We start from the raw sequence: 14,214 nt of genomic DNA, 5'->3' as shown, positions 1-14,214 counted from the left end.
AGGACCATGCTCATAATCGGGTCAAGTACATACCAAAATAGTTATGGACTTAGACACTAATCCAACAGTCTCCCACTTGGATAGGTCTAATAACTATTTCCGTATGACTTCAGAACCTGATCAGCAGTCGTAGCTTTCAAAAGCCGCTGTCAACTCTGATCTTATCAGATAGCGTGTCCGCTAGATAAGGGATTATATATTCCTCCATTCTCAAGATATCGTATAGACAAAAGACATGAATTTCAATCATTCTCTCTATACTGTTTCCCGACTTCCGATTTATGACGACTGATAACAGACTACAATTGAACACATCAACTTAGTCCCGGCTTGGCCAAGCGCTTAGGTGTCATCACTAAATCATCGAGTGGCCCAATGATATCGCTTTTATCCCACTTTGGGTAAAAGGAATGGATAAACTTTGACTCAAATGCTCGCTTGCATTTACTGATCGAATCACACACAACAATAAGTTTTATAACACCAAGTTACTGGTGCGTTTACTTATTATCAATGTGTAACCGACCAACAAATAACAACTCACACGTCTCGGTTTCAAGAATATACAATATTATCGTCTCACTAATCACTCGTGATAAATCCATGAAGTGATCCAAGTGAGCGTGGGTTTAATCCAATACTCTAATCTTATCAAAGCACTCATGAACTCTGCAGCAAACTTGTGCTATGTCTAAACACTTCAGACAATCTACAGACAGATTCATGACAGTCTTTATTCATACCTACTCCCAACGTATGACCGACTGTGGATGTTTGAATGACCTAGTTATTCTGGAAGTCAAAACATGCAAACTGAAACATGACAATAATACTTAATCCTATATGGCCCCAAACTTGTGAGAGTAAATAAAACACTTCTATTTATCCACCATATTGATCACTCATTATTTATCATTTAATGTTTCGGATAATCAACTCATTACTTGAATTACAACAACAATTGTCCCATGCTCTAAGCATGCACACTTTGTTTCCTATGGTCCATGCTTTGTGAAATAGAACAATTGAAAACTTTTCCAATGATTCTCATTTCACAATTCCTCAATCCCCATTATTAGTGTAAGAACACAAGGTTCTTCCACTACTAGAATATGCTAGATTCTAACATTTTACGCAACGATCCTTTCGTAAAGTCATAACACAAAAGTCACCAAGACTTGGCTAATGAAATTACAAATTACTTTCTTAGAAATTGTTACAAGACAATTCCATAGACGTGAAGTCTCACATTCAAAGTACATTCCTTTGAACATCCTTCTTGCATAAAGTTTTCTAATCTAGACACAGAATCTCAATATCCAACTCCCAATATGGAAACATTTCCACATTTGCCATATGACAACTCATTCTTAATAGAATCTTATCTATTCATAATAATGTCGATATGGTCCATCCAATACCATACTTCCAACTACTCACAAGCGACCAATCCTCAGCGAACTTATGGATCGTCCTTTGATAGTTGTTTAATCATTTTAGTCAAAATCCATTCTAGTCCTTTTTCCCTCTTAATGTGCTAGACATTTGAAAAATTTTAGAATGGTAAAATATTATAACATTTGCAATCGATCCTATACCCGAAGCGTATGGGACACGATGCATAATGTCTTACATAAAGATGTGATACTTTACCAATCTTTTTCCATAATATTTTATGTGTCATGTTCTCACAATTCGAACTATGAAGAGGGATGTTGTAATCATAATCGAATTTTAAGAACACACAATGTATCCTTTGACTGAAAATGTTAAAATTTCTCAATCTAAGCTTTAGATTTTGAAATGAAGTATAATATTCTCTCCCTTAAGTAAAATATTATAACATTTGCAATCGATCCTATACCCGAAGCGTATGGGACACGATGCATAATGTCTTACATAAAGATGTGATACTTTACCAATCTTTTTCCATAATATTTTATGTGTCATGTTCTCACAATTCGAACTATGAAGAGGGATGCTGTAATCATAATCGAATTTTAAGAACACACAATGTATCCTTTGACTGAAAATGTTAAAATTTCTCAATCTAAGCTTTAGATTTTGAAATGAAGTATAATATTCTCTCCCTTAATTATAGCAAAACAACTTTTCAACCCATGCAACTTTGCAAATTGAATCTTTGTTTTTCTATAATTAATATTGCTAACTTGCAATACTCGCCATAATGATCATACAATCATAACACTTATGCTCCCACTATCATGATGATTATTATCATATAAGCATAACACTTATGCTCCCACTAGCTTTGACATGTATTCAGAAAACAAATGAACGTTCAAAAAACAATGCCTATTGAATTTCTGAAATTCATATTTCTAATACCAGATGCTTCGATAAGCCTTTATCTAAGCTTCTTAAAATTATACACCTATGCCTTAGATAGCTCATATGTGTGTTTAAACAATTCAGAGCTTATGTTACTAAGTTCCAAATGTTCAAACTAATTGCCAAATCTCACAATTTGATCTATGGAAAGGGATGCCGTAACCATAATCGAATTTGAGAATACAATTTTCACAATTGCTATTTTCTTAAAATCTCTCTTAGTGAAAGCATTTCCTCACAGTCATTTTCATGAAGGAGGGAATCTTCTGACACTTAGATTTTATGGTGTATGAGTTCCTATCCATGTGAATTTGCCAAAACCAAGGTTTGCGACAAATCCAAACTCATATGGACTGAACTTTCTTAATCTTGATTTCTTGCCTTATGGTAACACGAGTGCCCACCATGTCTTCCAAGTAGTTTAGTAACTTGTCCTTACATATCAATGTACTTTCCATCGACTAAGGCTCTAGTATGCATTCAAATGAGAACTCATAGAACTCACATACACAATTAACTCAATTGGAATGGCATAGAAACAAAATAATGTCAGCACGATAGGTTGTGAACCTCAAGTCGTGTGCTAGTGATGATCTATAAGGTTTATTCTTGATTTGTTCTTGAAACCTTTCAAAACCATCAAGACTCCCACTGACTCCTTGATATATAAGATTCTCTTGTCAAGAAACATTTCTTGACAAAGCAAATATTCAAGAGTTAGCGTAGTTCTTATCAAGACAAAACACTTCACATAATTGGTCTTAGTTGGTCTTTGTCTTATCCAAGACAGTACAACTTACCAATTTCAAATGTGCAAGAATAAGAAAACTTTTCCAAGTTCCACATTTGATGAGTGTTATAAACCTACTTAAGACTTTTTCACTCAATGTCACAATCTTGACTCTAAGACTTGATATTGGAACGAAATATGATTGACTTATTGATTTAACCATTTCTACAATACTAAGACTCACTTAGAGGATCAATTGAGATATGGTTCTTAATCATTAAGACTTCATCATAAAACACAATAAAAGGTACTCTCCCTTCTTCTTAGAATGGAGAAACTTTTATCTTTCTGCCTTCTCGATTCTTCTTATTCGTTCTGCTATTGATTGAAACTATTTCAGTCAAATCAGAGTTATACTCAATCTTATAAGTATAACCATATTTACTAAACTTTAGTAAATCATGACGAATATCTTTGTCACTCTTGTGGTAGACTTGATCAACGCACAACCTAGTGTACTTGATCTTCCTAGTCCTTCAATTTGACACTTTGTCAAAGAATTAGTCTAAGTTTCCCAAATGTGAAAGTTTTTCATTCATCATACAATATACATTGCATGATTCCAAGTTTCTGTCCAATTGAAACTTGGGCGATGAGAAACTCTCCCTATTTGGTAAACTTTTGATATTTCCACAAATAATACAATTAAGAATCAAATCCATTATTGCTAATAATAGAAACCTTCAAACATCAATTTTTCATACATGCCATTGCAAGGAAAAATAAGATAAAATCAAAAATCATTTTATTGCGGAAAAATTTGTCCTTACAATGCAACTCAATTGAAAACTATGTTATTACATATTTCTTAACAATCTATTCTAACTCCAAGTAGTAGCTCAAGAATCCATTCTTCAAGTAATGAAATCCATTTCTTCATGATTAGATTCAGCTCACTTCTTCCCTCAAGCTTCCTTTCTTTTTTTCGATCCTACAAAACATCAAAATGTAATCTTATCACATCATGCATTAAGAATCTAGAATAGGAACTTAAAAGAGTTAGATAATGGATTTTACCTGAAGTAGAGCCAAACGTCTTGACTCTCCCATCTCTTATATCTCTCAGGTAGTCAGGGCAGCTTCGTCTCCAATGCCCCTTCTCTTGGCAATAAAAGCAAATGGACTCCTTTGGCACAACACATCGGACAATCATAGACTTAGTTCTTTCTGGACTTCCAATGTTGCCAGTGTCCATTGAAGTTTGGGAGTTTGATTCACCAGACAAATTTGCTTGATTAGCATGCCAAGTCATTGCTGATTCAGCAGCTATAAGCAAATAGGTGAGATCAATTAGGGTCACGTCGTGGTCCATCATATAGTACTCTCTAACGAACTCACTATATGATTCAGGAAGTGACTGAAGAACCCAGTCAACAGCCAACTCACTTGAAATCTTGACACCCAACATGCTTAACCTATCAATGTGTGACTTTATCTCTAAGACGTGTGCACACACAGGTTTCCCATCTTCGTGTTTACTCGCCAAAAGGGCTTGAGTGAGCTTGAACTTTTCAAGCCTTTGAACTTGTGGGTAAGGGAGAATAATTGGAGGAGGTGGAGGAAGTGAAGCATGACTCTCATTTCCTTGATCGTATCTCGGAACGTCATCTTCATTTGGAAAACTTGTTCCAAAGTATTTGGGAAGACCATTGTAAGATTCAGACATCTACAAAACGGGAGAAAATTCAAGTTAAGTTGATTAGAATTCTTGATGTAACACCCAAATGAAACATCAAGCTAGGATCCAACACAATATTCTACAACCTAGAAAAGGGATGCCGTAATCTAGTTGCAGAATATTTGAAGGTAGGTAAATGAAGATTTACCAATTTCCACCATGAAAAACGAAAAAGAAGATTAAGTTTTAAATGAATTGAAACTCCTAGATCTTTTGAGATTCATTGAACTTTTCAATGGCATGTTTAATCTCGATTATGCCCTACTATTTGTGACTGGGATGCCGAGGATCACAAACAAGGTGTGAATAACCATACGAATCACGTGGTGCACCCAATGCTACTATCACCTAATCAATGTGCCGGTTAGCCACACATGCTCCATTGATCTATGACAAACATCGAGTCACCCTTTGCTACCAATGTCATCCCTAAATTAGTGTGTCGGCTAACCACACACGCTCCACTAACGTTTGACAGGGGTACGAAGTGTAATTCTATGGATTAGCATACAATTTCACATTTTTCCTAAAGTAACTATGATTTGGGAATTTGAAAAAGCATTTAGTTACTTTGTACTTCATTATACTTATAATGGAAGGTTTCTGTCCTATCCTACCCGTTCGGCTAACGACCCTCCACTAGTCAAGAGTGCGGTGGGTAAGAGTAGATACCCATTCAATCGCCATTTTATAGGCAATTTCCTTAAACACCCCTTATAGACCAGCTTCGTGAATGAGGCCTACTAACGGTAAGACTGACTGTTTACTCATACATATATAATATTAGACTTTTAATGTTATATATAGTATAGGGTGTATTTTACACTTTTAAAATACTAGGTGGTTTAATTTAGTAAAATTATACTTTTAATTTAATTAAATGTAAACCAAAACTTTATGGGTTTATTAAATCACTTTTAATTATAAACTTTAATTAATTAATAAAACCATAAGGGTGTGATTTGAACTTTTCAAATTACTAGGGTTTTAGAATTTAACATTTCAAAATTAAACTTTTAATCAAATTTAAAATTCCAAAACTTGAGGGCAAGTTTTGAACATTTCAAAACATTAGGGTTTAACTTATTTAAATTTCATAAACAAAAACTTTTAAGTTCAAATTTAAACTATAAAACCTAAAGGGTGCAATTGAAACTTTTTCACATCACAAAGGATCAAATAACAAATAATATAAGTTAAACAATTAATTTATTCATTATCTATATTTGACCTAATCTTATTTTAGTCATTAGATAATTACCAAATAAATCTAAATAATCCATATTTATCACATAAACAACCAATATTTAAAAGATTTGAAATTATCTATTGTTTTGGCATGGATAAACACTTAATTAAGATAAAATTCGGATTTTAACTTTATAAAACAAATTAAGCATCAAGTCCAAGTCAAAACAGCAGCAAAAACCCGAAATCCCCTCTGTCTGACCCCTGGACTCGCCGAGTCAGACAGACTCGCCGAGTTCATCCACTGACTCGCCGATTCAGGTCGGGCAGAGGCCAAAAATCATTTTTTCAGTAAATAAAACATATAAGCATCAAATACAACTGAAACCAATCAAGGCTCTGATACCAATGATGGGTTTTAGGCATAAGAACAATCCTATGTACTCATACAAACCCTAATGCTTGGATCTAGGTTTCTCTATTGTACATGCTTTGAATCCAAGACTAATAAACTTAGATCTAACATGTTATAAACTGAATTAGAGTTTAGAGAATTACCTTTGATTGTTATATAGCAATAACAATCAATTCCTTGCTTGGATTGGCCTTAGAAAGCTTAGTGCCTCAAGTGCTGCACCTCTAATGGAGTCACAAACACCATATACAACTTGGATGAAGAGGAGAAGAAGAGAGGCTGCCCAAAAACGACTAGAAACCCTAGAGAATCAGTTGTCCACGTTTTTGGGAGCCTAAGGGTCCTTTATATACTTGTGTGGGCTGCTAGGGTTTCAGTCAAAACCCTAATGGACAGCTTAAACTCTAAGCAGCCCATGGAACCTTCTGGATAAGGCCATGGACGAAAATATGATGGGCTTCCATCATAATTTCGTTCACCCCTTATTCCTTTAGCATTCCTTAGCCCAATAACTCAATTATCCAATAATTGCAGTCCAGTCCCCTAAGTTTAATTAATCTCTTTTAGCCACAAAATTAACTCTTAATTAATTCTTGACTAATATTAATTAAACAATATGATTTCCTTTAATATATTATTCTCATAATATATTAATAAATCATATTTAAACCTCTCTCTTCTTAATTCATCCTACATATTACTATGGTGAAGGCAACCCAAAAGGACCATGCTCATAATCGGGTCAAGTACATACCAAAATAGTTATGGACTTAGACACTAATCCAACAATGTTCTGCCCTGAGCATGTGTCTACCGAGCAGGCACGGATGAGTCGATATTTGAGCATAGTGAGGAGGGACATTCGTTAGTTCTTAGCGAAGTCGACATACTAGACATTTGCTGAGCTCCAGGCAAATGCCCTGAAGAGGGGGATTGAGCTTGAGACTCAGGCCAGGGAGGACACATACTCTCAGGGGAGGGATCGGAGGCCTGCTCTGTCTCAGCCGACAGCCAAGCGGGCAAAGCCCGCTGATTCGAGATCTGGGGGTCAGAAGGGTCGCACTTGTGGGAAGTGTGGCAAGATTCATGAGGGTGTATGTCGAGCGGGTGTGTGCTACAAGTGTGGCAAGGAGGGGCATATCGCGAGGGATTGCCCCCAAGGGGTTCGCAGTTTGCTTTCAGTGCAACCAGACAGGACATCGGAAGGTCGAGTGCCCGCAACTGTTACAAGGATCAGCACAAGGATCTGCCCCCGCTACTACTCGAGCTACATAGAGCCAGCCAGTGAAGGCCGATGTACCGAAGGCTCGCGGGAGAGCCTTCCAGCTGACAGCGGAGGAGGTCCGCGCCGCACCTGATGTCGTGGCTGGAATGTGATCTTTTATTTATTCTATTTGAGATATTTTGTGCTTATATTGTGATATGCATAGGTACTTTTCTTGTAAAGTTTTGTGTCTGCCTTGGTGTTATTTGACTCAGGTGCGAGTCGATCCTTCGTATCCTTAGCATTTAGTCGTCATATCAGTATCCGACGAGAGGCATTGAGTCGACCTCTGAGAGTCTCCATACCCGATGAGCATGCGGTGTTTGCAACTGATGTGATCCGGGGATGTGTGCTTGAGATTTTTGGAGTTAAGTTTCCGATAGATCTAGTACCGATTGCGATGAGGGATGTCTGTGTCATCGTGGGCATGGACTAGTTGAGTTGATTCGGAGCTATGATCGACTGCAAGCATCAGTTGGTGACCATACAAGACCCTAGTATTGGTGGTGAACTCATGGCAATTTTAAGGGCCTGGAAGGCATGAGTGCTGGTTCCATCCCACTCCAACTTGGTGTTTTTTTAAGGAGATATGTGAGTGGAGCTGCGATATGAGCATAGTTTTTCATTAAGCATTGATAGTAACCGGTGAGACCCAAGAATCCACGTAAGCCTGTTATTGTCGATGGTAGTGGCTATTCTTGAATAGCTTGTAATTTTTTTGGGTCGATTGCAACGCCATTTTGAGAGATAATGTGACACATGTAAGATATGTGAGGCACCATGAATGTACATTTTGATAGCTTCACACTGATGTGTGGTGAGAACGTCAAAGACATACCAAGGTGATCATAGTGGGATTCACGAGAGTCACTGTAGATGAGTATGTCGTTGAAGAAAACGAGTACGAAGCAACATAATACGGATCGAAAAATGTTGTTCATAGCCGCTTAAAATGTTGATGGCGCGTTGGAGAGCCCAAAGGGAATTACGAGGAATTTGTAATGTCCATCGATAGTACAGAATGCGGTTTTGAGTGTATCGTTGTTGACTTGTTGTGAACCCTTATTTGGTGGTATCCGGCCTAAAGGTCGATTTTAGAAAAAAACGCATGCACCTTGAAGCTCGTCTAATAGTTCGTCAACTGTGGGTATAGGGTAACGATCTTTAACTGTGATGGCATTAAGAGCTCTATAGTCGACACAAAAACGCCGTGTCATGTCTTTCCTTTTGAAAAGAAGGACCGGTGAAGAGAACGAGCGTTGGCTTGGTTTGATGAGACTGTCTTTGGGAATTTATGTGATGAGTTCTGTCATGATTGTTTTCTGGTAATGTGGGTAGCGATAGGGTTGAACATTGACCGGTGAGGTGTTTGGTTGAAGGTTGATATGGTGATCATGTAGCTTTGGGGGTGGGAGTGTTGTGGGTTTTTCGAAAAGGTGCTTGTAGCGATGAAGTAATTGTTAAAGTTGGGCGTCAGTGGGTGTGGTGTGTGTTGTCATAGTTTTTTTAGGTTAGTGATCAAAGATTAGGTTATGCATAGAGGCAATTGCATCGGTTTGAAATAAATGGTGAATGGTGCTAGATGATGCTGCAAACGTGTTGGGTTCTCCTCGTAAGGTAACCTTTTGATCATTGTCTTGAATGGTTATTTGTGGGTTAGAGAAATCGGCTTCTATGGGCCCCGCGATGCAAACCATGCCACACCCAATACAATTTCGGCTCCTTCAACAGGAATGACGAAAAATAGTACATTAAATGGTACATATTTTAAGTGTAGAAGTAGGTCTGGTGTAGTGGTGGTTGATGATTATAGTGATGCTGATGTAGTGGAAAGTGGCTTGGTAACGACTTTGTTAATTAAACTTGAAGTCTTGAACAATGGGATTCTTCATTTTTATATGTCCGCCAAAAAAGAACAAGGAACAAAGAGCTCAGTAAGGCCTATATGTCTTCACTGAAGATCAGATATGATTGATGGACCCCTCCACCACTAAGGCATGAAACATCACAGCTCTAGCGATGCACCAAGTAGGAATCGAACCCGGGTCTCTACTGTGGCAAGATACTATTTACCACTAAACCACTAGTGCTTTTGTTTTAAATCTATCAGCTGATGTACAAGTAGTTTAAAGGTTGAAAAGGATTTACCATTATTCTTCTCTTCAAAATGCAAGTATAAGCAATACAAATCCACAACCATGTGAATTTAACCCGCCTACATTAACATGGTGAACATACACACATCAACAAGTTATACATTACACTATTTACACACTTCTAAGTGTATTGTTATTTCCCACAATTTACCCTTATGTTAAGTCTGCTTTTTTTTTTTTTTTAAATGCAAGCAAAAGCAATAGTCACTTTCATTTTTCTTTCCTTTTACTGTAAAACATGAGCATATTTTCATGGCTCATTAGTTTCAATATAGATTGGAAATATAAATAATTGGATGCATATTTCTTTCGTAGAATAATACTACCACTTGACTTATCTCAAAAACACATCTATAATATCTGTATAAAACCGATATACTTATGTATGGAAGCTTATTTATCAAAAAGAAAAAAAGAAATTAAATCCATTCATTATATATATAATCACGATATGTGTGTAATGTAAGCAATGCAATGTTCGTTGCTCTTGATCAAAGATTAGATATAATATTTCATAATGCTTATCATTATATAAAGCCATAAATCATGGGACTTTTTGAAGTTATAGTTTCTTCCACGTAAACTTCTTTAACCTTTTTAGTTTTTTTTTCAATGTATGTTTATCTTTGTGTTGTGTTTTAGTATTTGATAGAGGCTTTGAGGATATATTAAAATGAAGATCGAAACATGGTGTTGTTCGATTTGAAGGAGTAGACCTAAAACTCCTCCAAGATTTTTCCCACAAAACATGTACGTCTTGCTATTTTAAAAGTTAATGGCAATGATTTTAATTTTCACCCATCATAGCAATATACTTATAATTTCTATTGAATATAACAAATTTTTACATGGAAATTCGAAATCAAAAAACATGGAGCCGATTTGTACTCTAACTTATTCCCTGTCACATCTTTCCTAATAATTTGCAGATACAACAAAAATGGCCTGATAGCACTAACAGTATAAGTCGTTAATTAGTGGGTGAGTGAATAAGTTGTTAAAAAAGTTATAAATACAAATAAACTTGTTACCGTGGCAGGGTACTATTCTACCACTAGACCACTGGTGCTTTTTGTGTAAAAGTTATCATCTTCTATAATATCAAGAGAAACTTTGAAGATTGAAAATAATTTAACATCTATTTTTTCTTTCCTGAATGCAAGCAAAAGAAACAGAAATCAACAATCATGTTTCATTTCTTTTTAACTCAACCAAGCTACATCAACCATGAATACATCAACAAAGGATAGATTATGGGATTTGCACTTCTAAGTTCTAAGTACATTTTGATTTCGATATAAATTTGAAATATTAATAATTAATCATCACATTTTGCTTTTATAAAATAACACTACCACTTAACTTATTTCACAAACATCTCTAGCAAAACTATTTAGTACTTGTTTAAAATTTTATATTTTTCTATCGAAGCTTCTTTATTAAAATGAAAAAAAAAAAAATTAATCTATTCAATATATATAACCACAATATGTGTGTAAGCTTAAGTAATGAAATGTTCGTTGCTCTTGATCAAATAATACATATATTTGAATTTCAAAATGCATAATGCTTAGGAATAGATTATTGTAGTAGATGTCTCCACTAGAAAACATAAATAGTACTGGATATTCAAATTCAGCAACTATCTTTAATCTAAGTTTTCAGCTTGTTGAAATGAAATTGATGATATTAGTTTGTTTTTCTTAGCTACTATGCCTTCATTTTTGTGTTTGTTATCGTCAACTGTAAAAGCTAACACCCAAAACTACCATATTAGCAGAAAATAACCATCAGTTCCTTTTTAAATTGCAAGCGAGAATGCAACTTAACACCGAGGGCCTACTTATTCTTCATCACATGTTGTATAGGGAAAGTGCTATTGAATAAAGACACTTTATTTTCAAGACTAAATAGAGATAGACTAATACCCATTTGGCCATTTCTCCCTTCTGGATGCCAAATAAAAACAGATTGTTTATTTATCCATAATTTAAATCAAACAATTTTTTTTAAAGAATCCAACATGCCCATACACATTTTAATTGATGATAATAGGATGTAAAGCGTCAAGCTTAAACTAATAACGAGAGATGAAACAATACATTGTCACCTACACTAAACATAAAAATAAAAGAAAATAATAAAACTATACATATACTTTGAACAAAGAAAAAAACAAGGTAAAATAGCCCGATACTACAAAAGGTGCTACATACAATGATACAATTAATGGCGATGGTTATATTGTGAGCATGTAGTCCAAAAGGTGCTACATACAATGATACAAATGTGTTCAACAGATAACAATTTCAGGAACTTACCCACAAGGAAATAAAAATTAACAAATCCTTTTGGTATTAAAGGAGTGTAATAATAACTTCATCTTTGTGACTTTGTATAGCAATTATATGTTCTATTCCCAGCAAAAAAAAATGGAAGAATAAAATATAAGAGCTCAGATAGGCCTATTAAACTCTTCACTTAGAGATCAGAGAAAGTTGATGGACCCCTCCACCAGAAAGGCATGAAACATCACAGCTCTTTATAAAATGCACCAGCCGGGAATCGAACCCGGGTCTGTACCGTGGCAGGGTACTATTCTACCACTAGACCACTGGTGCTTTTGTGTTATGGTTTATCAACTGAAAAATATGTTTCTTAGAAGAATCCAGATGATGGCCATTTAAAACTAACTGCAATCATTTTCTCTTTAAATGCCAAGCTAACACACAACCAAACAGTGAAACAAAAACGATGGTCCATGGTCCATGTGTCTACTTTTATTTTTTCATCAAATGGTGTATTGATAAAGGGTTATATGAACAAAGACTCTTTGCTTACAATATTAAATATGAATAAATACCCATTCCCCTTTCTAGATGTCAATTAAAACTGATTGTTTATTTGGCCACAGAATAAAACAAACAAATAAAAGGAGAGAAAATGACTTATAAGGGTAAGGATGTTTCAAAAATGTTCAAAAAAGACGATTGTAGTTTTGTATGTTCAAAAAATATTATCCAACTAAATTCATTGTATTAAATATACCAGCCAAGTTTAAGTTTTGTTCAAATCCAACCTAATGGTAACCGGTTGTTATGGGTTATAAGATGAGTTGGATTAAAAATTGATGAGTTGGCGTAACATGGCATTGGAATGGATGACATGGCCTTTGTATTTTGTCTTCTTCAAATTCAGATTAGGGCTACAAGGAAAGGAACGCTGACTTTTTCTTCTCCTGCGTTTCTTCTTCTTTATGTCCTGTAATGGTTTCATCTTCTACTAAATCCATAATCTCAACCTCAAGCTCAAACATTTCGAAGACAAATAAGGATTTTGATGAGGTTTACCCTTGTGGTTGTGGGTTCCCCTCGCGTATTTGGACTTCATCTTTTTCTTCTCAGTTTTGGTTATAGCATTTTGGGGGTTGACAACATCACAGGATACATGTTTGGTTATTGCATTATGGTTACAGACCTGATGTCAAGGTCCACCTGTGTTTAGAGGCTTGTGCATCATTAAGAAGAATTTAGAGGCCACTTGAGGCTAATTTTATTATATAATTTGGAACCAAATTAACCTCACAAAAGACATAAGATATACAAAAATGAAATCTAACCGGACAATTTGACATCAAGTTTATATAAATGACATTATTTAGAGGCCTGTGTATAATACCAAATTGACATATACCAAACTAACCTCACATATATATACCAAACAGCCCCTGTATAATTTGTTGCAGATGATGTAATTGACATATACCATATTTGAGTGTAGGGGTAATTTGGTCACAGTTAGCTTTTTTCAATTAAAAAGAAGAAAAAGAAAAAGACCCTAAAGCTGTTGCTAGGGAGAGTTTGGTTACAAACATACAAAACAAAACCGTTTATGCCATATTTGAGTGCAGGGGTAGTTTGGTCACAAATAGATTTTTCCATGAATCGGTAACCCTTAACTTTCTACCAAGTCAACAATTTCCATTCTTAGTTCTCAAAATTCCCAAATTGATTGTCCACACTTTTGGAGTGCAGACATGAAATGCTCGAATTGCTAACTCTAATTTCACACTAAAAAAATATGTTTTTAATGAATCGTTTCAAATGGTTATCTGATTTCTTTTGTAGGTGTTGATTCTCCCATTACTCGATCATTTATCACTATTTTTGCATTATTTTTGGTTTTCAGAAGTCTTTTATCCAGTGATCTGAATCTAGATTGAAAACTTAGGGGGTGTTTGGATTAGATTTTTAGCTTATTTATTGCTTATAGCTTATTTGTGGTGGGAATAAGCAATAAGCAATAAGCATGGGGAGGAATGCTTATTAAAATTAGCTTATTTAGCCTAATAAGCTGCATTTTATCCAAACA

The 14,214-nt window shown here is 35.3% G+C and overlaps 3 non-coding genes across 3 annotated transcripts; all 3 read right to left on the bottom strand.

Annotated features, from left to right (window-relative positions):
* Positions 1-9,614: 9,614 nt before the first annotated feature.
* Positions 9,615-9,701, bottom strand: LOC145077349 (small nucleolar RNA snoR114). The gene has a single exon (XR_013693130.1). It is a non-coding gene; the product is annotated as a small nucleolar RNA snoR114 (small nucleolar RNA).
* Positions 9,702-12,294: 2,593 nt separating this feature from the next.
* Positions 12,295-12,384, bottom strand: LOC145077352 (small nucleolar RNA snoR114). The gene has a single exon (XR_013693133.1). It is a non-coding gene; the product is annotated as a small nucleolar RNA snoR114 (small nucleolar RNA).
* A 9-nt stretch (positions 12,385-12,393) lies between these two features.
* Positions 12,394-12,464, bottom strand: TRNAG-GCC (transfer RNA glycine (anticodon GCC)). Its single transcript has one exon. It is a non-coding gene; the product is annotated as a tRNA-Gly (tRNA).
* Between the last annotated feature and the right edge of the window lie 1,750 nt (positions 12,465-14,214).

Source organism: Lactuca serriola, chromosome 9 (assembly GCF_051521515.1).
Source record: "Lactuca serriola cultivar US96UC23 chromosome 9, Lser_US96UC23_V15, whole genome shotgun sequence".
Taxonomy (NCBI): domain Eukaryota; kingdom Viridiplantae; phylum Streptophyta; class Magnoliopsida; order Asterales; family Asteraceae; genus Lactuca; species Lactuca serriola.
This window is presented reverse-complemented; position numbering and strand designations above follow the sequence as displayed.